The 12,116-nt window shown below is 41.7% G+C and overlaps 1 protein-coding gene across 22 annotated transcripts in view; it reads right to left on the bottom strand.

Moving 5' to 3' along the window:
• The window catches only part of FOXP1 (forkhead box P1), a 613,965-nt gene that overhangs the window by 58,549 nt on the left and 543,300 nt on the right, over positions 1-12,116 (bottom strand). The window lies entirely within an intron of this gene.

The following is a 12,116-nucleotide window of genomic DNA, read 5'->3' on the forward strand; positions in this document are numbered from 1 at the left end:
TAAACTAAAAAATTCAGCCACCTAAAACATGCAGCCAGGAAACAAGGTAAAGGTAGAATCCTTAAGCTTTAATTTAAGATGAATGCAATGGATTTCAAATTAGAGATGTTAAGCCGGTCATACGTGACAAGCTTTGGAATATTTTCTTTTGGTCACACTGCTTGATGGTTCTTTTCATCCTTTGTTACATTAGGCTCTTTTTTATAATGACACTGAGAGTCACAGTGCATAATTAATAGGAAATGAAATATTCAAATGGCCTCTAATGCAGCCCCAGTGAAATGCCGTTGAAATAAAAAGGCTAGGGAAGTGTGGAGACATCAGGAATGGCTATGAATGTTGGCATGTGTCATTTTTTTTTAAGACCTCGGATAATGCAAATATAAAAAAAGGCTTGGTAGGAGACGGCAAGCAAAAACAACAGGAGAACATTAAAAGCACACTGTTTTGAAGCACTGCCGTTATTATTATGGTCATTTTTATTATTATTATTACTTAAAGGGCAGCTTAACCAATTCTGTTTTGCCACACATCTATTGTTAAGTTGAGACATCAAAAAATCTGGCAGCCTCACCTCCTCTTGTGTGCAGAAGTAGGATTGTCTCAACAGCATCACCTTGCACAGGATAGAAATGGACTCACAGAAAGACAAATATCGTCTTTAAAAAAAAAATCAGCTCCCTGCAAGAGGTCTCACACTTTTTTTCTTTTTTCTTTTTAGCCTTATTTAAGTTTATTTTGCCGAGGTTTTCCTGTATATTCAACCTAACCCTTCGGAAAAGAAAAATGTCAACAACAGAGAAAATCACTACTGGTGTGTATGGAAGGGAAATATTGCAGTACTTCAAGGAGAAGAACTTGGTTACAGATTCCAGGCACATTTCAAACCGGCACCTTCGCCTGACAGCTTTTCAGGGATTCTTGTATGGCTCACACATCTCTGAAGAGACTTCAGTTAAGGGGCCTGAATTCAAGCTTGTGTGTCAAGGCGCCACACAGCTCTCCTTTATCACCATATGGAGATGCATACATAGAATCCTCTAAAAAGTGAAGAAAGTCAAGGTTACAAAGGAATAGGTCAAGTGACTCTCCTTGGACAGAGACAGTCCATTTTGACAGTCAATTCTCCACTTTTAAGGCATGGAATACGCATACAATAAATGCAGCTTGCAAAAAGAAATTAATATCATAATTGTCTACTATACCCTGGATGACAGAGAGAGACAGACAGACAAAATTTGCCACTGTTTAAGAGGGGATTTCCTGGACATCTTATATCCTCAAAAATAATTTGACACAAGATCACAAGGGGACCAGAGATGGGGAGGGTGTGGCAAATTTAAAATTTGTACTGAGAGATATATTTTTATAAAGGGCTGAACAGGAAGTTGAAGTTGAAATTCAAAAGAAGTGAATTGATTTTTATAGGCAGAAATGCCCCAGTGTATTTCTTTCCAGTTTTTAAAAAGTTTCCTAAACAATCCTTTATTATACATTTTTAGGTTCCTGTGAAAAGACGTTTCAAAAACTAGCATTCCCCCCCACACACACACACACACATGCACACAGCCCCCCCTCCCCCCCAATATATTTTGCTTAAAAAGTCAAAGCATTTCAGGAGACCTGTTGCTAATACTAGTACCGTTGAATGATCTCATCTTTCATTCTGGCTAAATTCCAGCATACAATTTCATTAACCCAGGTACTGCAGGTGATAAAACTCATTTTTTCCCTAAAGAGACAGCTAAAAAGTACCAGTTATACATTTATGAAGTACCAGCAATCAAAATTATGGATTTTCTAAAAGGTTTTTAACTACTTTTATTGAAAGGAAAATCGCTGTCTCAGACTTTTGTGACACTATTGCTAATAATAAATTTTACCATTTAGATATAGCAATAACGTGGAAGAGGGTGTCAATAAAAGGTATGGAACAAAGATGATCCTTGTCTCTTAAGTAATGCTCTCTGATTAGATACCGGAAATTAGAAGTGGGAAACATAAACGAAGCACCTAAAACTCTCCAGTGTAATTTCAAAAGACAATATGTTTAGTTCCAAGTGCATGCAACAAATACCCTGAGTACATATTTATTAGTTATTTGGAAAACTGACCACAAGCCATGAGTTAGAACAGGCTCCAGTACAGAAGCCACGTATTTAAAAAAGATTCCATCCAAGGACATCTCTGATAGTATCTTTGGGCCACTTCACTAAAACTTTGTTTCTAATATTTGGTACATCACTAGAGGGCAGTGTGGTATTTAGGCCACTTTGACCTTTTAAAGAAACTATCGGAAAGGTCTTGAACTTCCGCACAATGTCAGAAAGGTTAACAGGGATTCTGTAGAAACCTGTGGCATTCAAGCCAGAAGTCCCACTTATATGTGATGACCAGAGAAATGAAATCCACCCCCCCTCATTTCTTAAAAGTAAAGATGTATTTGTGTGTGTGTGTGTGTGTGTGTGTGTGTGTGTGAGGGGGGGGGAGAATGTGTCATCCTATTAGGAATGCATAGCATAAAATTATGCCATGCCATGTTTGGTGAAGTGAACTGGCAAGCACGCTGTATTTTAATTTTAAAACCATATCTCTCTTCAAAAGGCTTTCCAATCCCAAGCCTTCTTTCCTTCTTTACAGCCCGTTTTACGATGAGACTCTGCTTTGTTAACTCGAAAGGCAACTTCAGTTCTCTAACTAACATCCCAAATAATAGCAATTAATGCATTTAAAACAATTTATGATTTCCGGCCTTCCTTCAGCACGTATTAGCATATACCTGGTCTCTTTAATGTGTACTTTCCCCCTCTCTCTCTCCCCCCCCCCATCCAAACCACAAGCATAGTTGCTGGAATTTCATGTGGAAATGCTTAAGGGGTTGAAAGTTAACACCTTTGTGAGCCGAGCAGCCTCACAGTTGCAGCAAAACAAAAGCCTCTTTTAGGAGCTTTCCTGAAATGTTTTTTTTTAACATGTTCCAAGTAGTTTTAGGCAAGCAAGTAAAGTAAACAAGATGTTACCATGATAAAAACACTTGTGAAAACACTGCAGTGTGCCGAGCGACTTTCTTTCACACAAGCCTGCCTTAGTTTTATTATGAAACGGATTACCGAGTAGTCTCCATTTACCCAAAACCTTGGCTTAAGATATATTCAAAGTTAAAGGCATTATTGGGGACTATGAAACGCTGCGGACAAGCTAGCGAATGCTGGGTGGGACCCTCTGAGTATTCACAGCTCCACTTCTGGTTGCCTGCCAATTCGCATTTAGGTACAAGGACCAATGAGTGACTGGCCTTATCAAGAAAAAAAAAAGAGAGGAGCTTGTCTGCGAAATGTCAAGAGGTACCACCAGTCACCGTTAAGGGAGAAGCAAATATTGACTGGTCTCCAAGGTAGGCTCCTTTTCTTTGTCCTACTAAGATCACTAAGCAGAGGTTCTTCACCAGGATTATTTTATTTTTTTATCATATATGGTGTGTGTAGTGGAGCCAAGAGGACCAAGGGCTGTTCGGAGGTAGTTTGCCAGTTTCTGCCTCCACATCTTTAACCTTAGTGTTTCTTAGAGGAACTCCATTCAAATCCTTGGAGGTTTCCCATCCAAATACTAGCCAGGTCAGCCCTTAGCTTCCAGGTCAGGATACTCTTATTCGTCACCAAGAATAAACCTCCAACAGACATCTATACTTAACACCCTGCAGATATGTGTATGCTGGGCACAGGTATCTACTCTGCATTTCCTGGGGAAACAGACAGGGCATCTGTGGACATATAAACAATCAGATAATGCTTATTCAGATGATTTTAGTGTTGTTTTTTTAAAGTGGGTTGTTGAACGGCCTTTTAACCGTTCTTTTTTTAATGGGTTTGCTTTAGTGGTAAGTTGCCTCTAGAGAGACGTCAGACAAATTTCCTAAATAACTGAATAAACAAACTACTGATATTCTGGTGGTCTATTAATAAAACATGCTCGGAGATGATTTACAAAAATTAATACGCATATCAAATAATCATTAAACTCGGATAAAATTCTTATAGCATATGAATGAAAACAAATTAAAAGCTAGGGAATAACATAAAACAATATCTTCGATAGAGGCTATGAAGAAGTTCTAGGGATTTTCACAGTTTAAGGGTGAATGCGGAGAAGGCTACACATAGTTGTGACATGGGTTTTCAGACCAAAACACAGGCAAGAAACCTATGAGCAGAAATGGTCCTTCAGGTACTTTAGACCCAAGCAATTTATGGCTTTAAAGGCCAGTACCACAATTTTAAATCAGGCTAGAAACAAACTAGCAGTCAATGCACTTGGTACCAGCTCATTTTAACATATTAGTTGCAGTGAGCCCTACTAAAGGTTCTGGCTGTTGTGTATTGAACTAACTGACATTTCTAGATTAAAAAGGGACTTGACGAGGGATGTCAAGCATATGACCCAGGGCCTGGAACCAGCCCATCCCCCCCCCAAATCTGGCCTGCTAGCAATTGGCGTGTGACAGGGAAGGCAGGAGGCTGTTCAGGGAGGTGACCGGGTGACATGGTCAGGAGTGTGTGTGGTTGAAACGGTCTACAGAAAAGAAATGGCTAGAGGTTGAAGTAAAACAGTGTGGGGAGGATGGAAGCAAAGGCGGAGAAAGAGGAGGTGTGTTTTTTCCCCCTCATGATTCCTCCAACTACAGATCAGAAAGGACTGCTAAAGCTTCTACATGAGGAGATGAAGCCAAGCAGCTACTGCCGCTACTGCCAGCTTCACTTTTTTTTTTCAAATGGCGAACATGAGAAAGTTGGGTGAAAGCAGGAGCATGGAGTGACAGTTTGCCAATGAAAGGACAGGGCCAGCAGGGAAGAGAGGAGGAGAAGGGTTGATCCATGGATTGGGGGCAACTGGTCTGTCTAGCACATGCCATTCTGAGGCTAAAGACCTCTGGGTCTCAGAAGTTAGTAAACGAGTATAGGGAAAATGAAGTGCCACCAAATGTCTTAAACAGCTGCAGAACTGGCAGGTAGAGTGAGTGTCAAGGTGGTTAGGGCAGGGGTCCCCAACCCCCAGTCCGGGGACCAGTACCGGTCTGTGGATCAGTTGGTACCGGGCCGCAGCTCCTCCTCGTCCTCCTCCCCGGCTGCTGCCTCGGGGGCTGCCCTGCCACTCTGCCACTGGCTCACCTATGGTGCTCTCCAGCGGCCGCCATGGCTGGGGCTCCCCCTCGGCGTGGCACTGTGCAGCTGCTGCTAGCAGCACCACCCAGCAGGCGGTGGGAAAGCAAGCGGAGCAGAGGCTCAGGCGGCGTTGGCGACGTCCCTCAGCAAAAGACTACCCCCCCCCCGGGCCTCAGTAAAATTCTCAAGCGTTGACTGGTCCCCGGTGATAAAAAGGTTGGGGACCACTGGGTTAGGGTACAGTGATCTCCCCCCCCCCATTCTCAGCCCATGAGGAAAAAGGACTGTGGGAGGGCAAAAAGCACCCCTTGAAAGTTTTGGAAACAGCCTCAATATCAGGCCTTTCCCATAGCTCCACTGCTACTGTGGAAAATACAGGAGGGATGACATCAGGGGGGTGGGGAATCTGAGAACACCCCTCTTCCTGAGTTCTGACCCTGCCATCTAGGTCATCTGAGATTGGTTGCTCAGCCTGGCCCATCTCACAAAGTTGGTGGGAGGATAGGGTGGTGGAGGGGGGAATCTGGTGTGCCTTGAGATCCTTAGAAGTAGGACAAGGGAAGACAAAAAACAAAGAGTGCAAGACAGATTATAGTTGTTGAGGCTGAGCTTATTTATATGCAAGGATGATGACTCATCTCCTAAAAGAGCTATATATACAGAAAGTAACTAATATGTATGGAAATGTAGGACACTCCCATTTTATGGATTCTCTTATGATTAAATACATTTATTGGGGCTTTAGGGGGTTCCCCAGTAAATCAATTGCTTTCACTGCCAGGGATCAATTGCCTCTGTTTGTATTTTGAGAAAAATTATATATTTTAAATTGGTTTTGAATGTATCTGTTATAAAGTGTATATCTCTGGCACCTGGCATTACAGTTTAGGGCACACATGGCCTGGCCCAGCAAAGTGACTTATAACTTACAAAGCAACTCTAAAAAGTTCTCTTCAAAAGTAAGTTCTATTCAACAGGGCTTACTCCCACAAAAAGACAATAGCCTCAATGTCCCTGAATACTATGAGCAGAATATGCAGTACCACAGTCTCTGGTTGAGACAGCTGGTCCATCATCTGTTTGAACCTAAAACTCGGTAATTCCCAAGAACACCAACTACCTAAAAGGTAGCCGTTTGGCAGGACATTTCTGCAGTGGATGGTATAAAATATGAATTTAAGTGAGATGGAACATATGACGGCTGCTGACTCTCTTGTTTTTTACAGCCTGGAATGAGGCCATTCTATCACAGCGGTAAAAGTGGACTTGTTTTTGTTTTTTTGTTACCTGAGTATTCCAGGCAATGCAGGGTGCGTGGGTTTCATTAGATTTAGCAGGATCACCTGCTGGTAAGCAGTTAGCTCTAACTGATGCTGCAATTTCATGACAGCCAGTGGCTGACGGACTAAAAGAAGAGGGAGGGGGGAACCCTCCAGAAAACCCTTGTGTAGAACTGCAACTTATTTGTAAAAGAAATAGGGAAGTGAATGTGTACAGCAGACTAGGTTTCTGCCAGTTCTGATAAGCATCCTCTCTTGTTGGCTGTGAGTTAAAGACAACTACGGTCCTTGTTTGTACAGAATTTATCTTTTTGGAAAATCAAAGGCTCTCACCCTTGGGAACAAACATACCCAGAATGATCATAGGAAAAAGTGTCAAAAGACCTGGTTTTGATTTACCAGCAGTTACTTTCCTTTCTCCGAAGGTTTCAAAGAAAAAAAACCCCACCAACCTAAGAACTGCATTTTTAAGATTTCAATCCCCCCTCCCCCCAATTTCTGGACTGTGGCACATTATATGGAGTTGCTATTTCTGTATCTTGTAAATTTTACACATCCCACTAGATGTCAATTTCATAGACTCACAGAGTTGGAAGGGACCTATAGGGTCATCTATTCCAACCACTTGTGGAATGCAGGAAATTCACAACTACTACTTGAAAAGAGCTTTGGTACTTTGGATTGGTATTTAAAAGAGGGGCAAATTTAACAAGTAATTACAGCTATCATGTGATAGAATGCAGGAAGATCACAGACAACCAACAACTCGGCTGGCTCCCAGTTGAATTCCAGATTAAGCTTAAGGTTTTAGTAATCACCTTCAAGGCCATACATGGTCTGGGCCCAGTGTACTCGAGAGACCGCCTCCCTGCCTATACCCTCCCACTCTGCCACCTCCAACTGGCTGCAGATTTCTGGCCCTAGAGAAACACATCAGACCTCATCCAGGGCCAGAGCCTTCTTAGTTCTGACCCCCACCTGGTGGAACGAGCTCCCTGAAGAGATCAGGTTCCTGTCCGAACTCTCACAATTTTGCAGGGCCTGCAAAAGGGAGCTCCTCCACAACGCATTTGCTGGAGGCTGACCGACCAACCCAAAAACACCCGCTGCCCCCCAGATACCCCCCTTCCATGACCAGAGAATCCAACCTACCGAAGGCTGTGTCAATATTCCTGTTAAAATATTGTTCTGGTTGACATGTTATGTTATGATTGTTATACTTGTAACATTTATTACGGCATTCTATATAGTTACCCTGTGATGTTCTATGTAAACCACCCAGAGCCATATGGAAGGATGGTATAAAAATCTAAATAAAAATAAATAAATAAACAAACATCACTTTGTGATGACGTTATGTAGACAGTCTGAGATAACACCATTCTGGGAACAATCCAAAACACATCTACTTAGAAGTAAGTCCCCTTTTGTTCAGTGGTGCTTACTCCCAGAGATGTGTTCTTATGACTGTGGCCTCCATGTGGCAGTACCCAAGGCCTGATTGGACAGGCAGTGCTTATGACATTTTATACTTTTAAAATAGAAAACCCAGTACAGTACTATTCAGTATGAGCTGGTAAATAGTAAATTCTGATTAGATATATAAAGTGAAGTCAATCCAGAATTTCTCACTGGACCTAAAACTGGTTTTAATAGCATAAACATTCTAAAATTTCACGTGAAAGGAAACAAGCAGGTACACGGAGAGAATAGCACCTTCACACAAATGAACTGAGATGAAGTAAAAGAATATTATGCCTTCCAGTCCCTTCCAGCTTAGCTTTCATACATTTTGACTGCTGTTTTTGCAGTGAGTTTTGGTTCCAATACTCTATCATCTTGCTCTCATCTGCTATCTATACTAGAAAATGAGGGACAATTTAAACTATATTATTTTTGCAGGAAACAGAAATAGTTTCTGTGACACAGATAAACTTTTTCACTGTGATCTGCACATTTGTTGCTAGCACGAAAGCTCCTATGTATTAAAAACTCTCCAATCCACACCATTTTTCCTAGTCCCTTCAATGGCTGGAGCACACCATTATTTATTACATTTCTATTCCGCCATCCTGAGACCAGCTCATGTATCCACTGAAATCCTGTACAAAATGTTTGATGTGGGGCTTTCCATATTCAATCCTTGCCTGTTTTCTTTATTTATTATTTGATTTCTATACTGCCCTCCCATACAGCTCAGGGTGGATCACATACAGCATTGCAGGGGTAATACATGGAACAGTCTGAACATATAGCATAGTCACAAAAGAACACATCAGCAACAATCCGACAGTGGATCTAAATCAACAGAACTCCAATAGCTTTGGTCAGAGATAACAACAACTACAACTTAGACAAACACCCAAGGAGGTCAGGCTGGTTCAGGTCATAGAGGCGGTGTCTGAGGGGGGACCCGTGGATGTTGTTGGGCCAGTTGGACTCAAGCACATGCCTGGTGGAGGAGCTCCCTTTTGCAGGCCCCACAGAATTGTGGATGTTTTAGCTAATTACATTCAAGACTTGTCTCCAAGATATAGCCAATATGTGATGAAGAAAGGCATTCCTTAACACCTTCAAAGAGGGAGTTGTTAGATCAGGCAGTTTCGTGGCAATTTATATGGACTGGCAATGGCTACCCAACTCCAGTTCATTATAGATTACATGGACTACCTTAAGATCAGTGGTCTTTAATCAACGCGGATGCTAGATCCTATGCAGGTCCTAAGCCTGGAAACGTTGAAGATCACTGATTGAGACTCTTTTCGATCTGGCTTGATTTGGTACTCAGTTTGCCCTGCCTTGGTTGATTGAGCAAGAGACATAAGGAAATTTGGTTTTGTTGATTTCCCTGGAACTCATGGCGGCTCTCAGGATCATCAACCATGGTTTGCACATGAACATATGAAGCAGCCTTCTACTGAATCAGATCAAAGGTCCATTAAAGTCAGTACTGTCTGCTCAGACCGGCTTCAATTCTCCAGAGTCTGAGGCAGAGATCTTTCACATCACTTACTGTCTTTAATTGGAGATGCTGGGGATTGAACTTGGGATCTTCTGAAAGCCAAAAAGCTCTATCACAAACCACGGTACCTCCCCTTGACCACTTGATTAAGTGTCTGGTTTATGAATTGGATGGCCAATACTTAGGAACTACACGCCCTGTGTTTCCATTTCTGACAGGATGTTTCAGGTGGCATTGAATACAATTGCTCCAATGGTCTGAGGACTTATTTCTGCCCAATAAAAATAAACATGTAGATGACAGCTCTTCTTGCCCTTTTCATTTAATCCAGGTGATGTTGTGGAAAGGTGCTAACAAGATGAAGCTCAGTCTAAAATAACAAACTGAAGAAAAGTCCAGACAACATTGATGGGCCATCAAGTTAGGTTCAGGTATGTGGCTGAGTTGGTCTGAAGCAGCAGAGCAAAGTTAAGAATCCAGTGGCACCTTTATTTATATTTATTTTTATTACCGTATTTGCCGGAGTATAAGACGACTGGGCATATAAGACGACCCCCCAACACTTCCACTCAAAATATAGAGTTTGTTACATTACATTACAGTACTATTGGCCACTATGGGCAGCTATGTCTATCCCAACTGAAGTGCACCCGGCGTATAGGACGATCCCCCCACTTGGAGGCATGTTTTTCAGGGGGGATAAGTAGTCTTATACGCCAGCAAATACTGTATATTTTTTAAGTCCAACCAAGTTTTATTCAAGGTATTAGCTTTCATGTGCCTGCAAAATTCTTCAGATATAATTAGTTATCACTAGAGTTGACTAAGAAATTGGAATTTTGTCTAAGGGAAATAATAACCTGGTTCTGACACTGATGTTGTGAAATGCCAGGTCTATAAACAATAAGAACCCACCCCCAGAAGCGTATTTTGCAGAGAATAAAGTAGATCTGGTGTACGCGACTGAGATCTAGGTGAGAGAGTAGGAAACAATTGCCCTAAAACAGTGGCTCTCAACTTGGAGATTGGGAACCCTTCGGGAGTCGAACGACCCTTTCACAGGGGTTGTGGCAGGGTAAGCAGCTTGGCGGGGAGGTGCTATCTACACAACAGACTTGCAGGGTAGATTGAGATAGAGTGTTCGTCTAGGGCAGTGAAAAAGAGTGAGATCGGCATGGTGGGACAAGTGGCAGAACTGAACTGAGAAACCCCAGGAAAAAAACCAATTTATATGCAATCATGAACAATGGATCTTCACGCCATTGGTCAGTTTTGGTTTAATTTCTGTGAAAGAACACTGGCGTAATTTTATGGTTGGGGGTCACCCCAACATGAGGAATGTATTAAAGGGTCAAGGCATTAGGAAGGTTGAGAACCACTGCCCTAAAAGAACAGAGAAGGTGACAAAAGTTTTGTCCTTGATAGCAATATTTTCCCCCAGGCACTTCAATCTTTAAAGAGGCAGTTTCCTTTTAAACTTCCAGGCACTGGGAAGGAGCAGAGCAGGTGGTAAAAACTCTACCCCTAATGATGATGGTCTCTCCCCAAGCAGGTTAGATTACTTCAATTCTCTAGATATGGGCCTGAGATGATAATCTTGGGGTGGAGACTGCCAAAGGGAGTCTCAAGATGGCTTATAACTGCCTTCTCTTCCTTTCCCCACAACAAACAGCCTGAGAGGTAGGTGAGGCTGAGAGAGGTCTGACAGGTCTGCTCAGTCAGAAGAGAACTGTCAGGACTCTGATAAGTCTAAGGTCACCCAGCTTGCTGCATGTGAAGGAGCATGGAATCAAACCCGGCTCGCCAGATTATAAACTGCTGCTCTTAACCACTACACCAAGCTTGTTGTTAGAAACTGGGAAAATCAAAAGTATGAAGCGTTCATAAGTCTCTCTTGCAACTGTTGGACAGTAGGCAGACCAAATTCATGTACAACGTGAAGGAATGAAGTGGGATCACAGAGACAGGATGGGTACAACTGTATTCTGCTTTCACGTACAGATTTATTTACAAGTTCATAACAAGTAAGACCAGGTAACTAGAAAGTATCCAAGAAAGGAAACTAGAAGTTTGAAGGTAACTAGAAGTTTCCTAGAAAGGAATGCTACAGCACTTAAGCTTAAACATTCAAAAGTATATTCAGTATGGAATATTATTTAAATACAGTATGAATTCCATCAATATCACTACATAAAACTATTGAAAACATTGCCAAATGAACCACTATAGTCTTTGTGTTTATATATTTTAATTCCTACATCTATGAAACCCAAGAAGGCAACATTAATGCATAATGTTTTCCTTAATAGTCTAAAATAATTAGAGTTCATTTATTAGTAATATATATGGACTTCACTCATTGTCTAAGACAAATTAATTGTGCACAACATTTTGCCAGTCTATAAATAAAGATAGGTTAAATAACTGAGATAAAGTTAAAAGTACAACTAAGTGAACAAATCTAACCATGATTACTCAGACTCCTAATTAGGGATATTTACTGGGTCTTACTGCTAGGAAAGTGTTTTTAGGATTGCACTGTAACAATGCTATTTATACCATCCTAAATCCACTGAAGTCAAGCAAATTAGATAGGTACAACCTGTTGCTTAGGATGACACTGTGGCAGTGCCATCCTAAGGATAGTTCCTAGAAGTAAGACCCATTGAAGACTTGCATAGGATTCTGAGGAGACCTGCTCAAGATTGCTCTGCA

The sequence above is a fragment of the Paroedura picta genome, chromosome 3 (assembly GCF_049243985.1).
Source record: "Paroedura picta isolate Pp20150507F chromosome 3, Ppicta_v3.0, whole genome shotgun sequence".
Taxonomy (NCBI): domain Eukaryota; kingdom Metazoa; phylum Chordata; class Lepidosauria; order Squamata; family Gekkonidae; genus Paroedura; species Paroedura picta.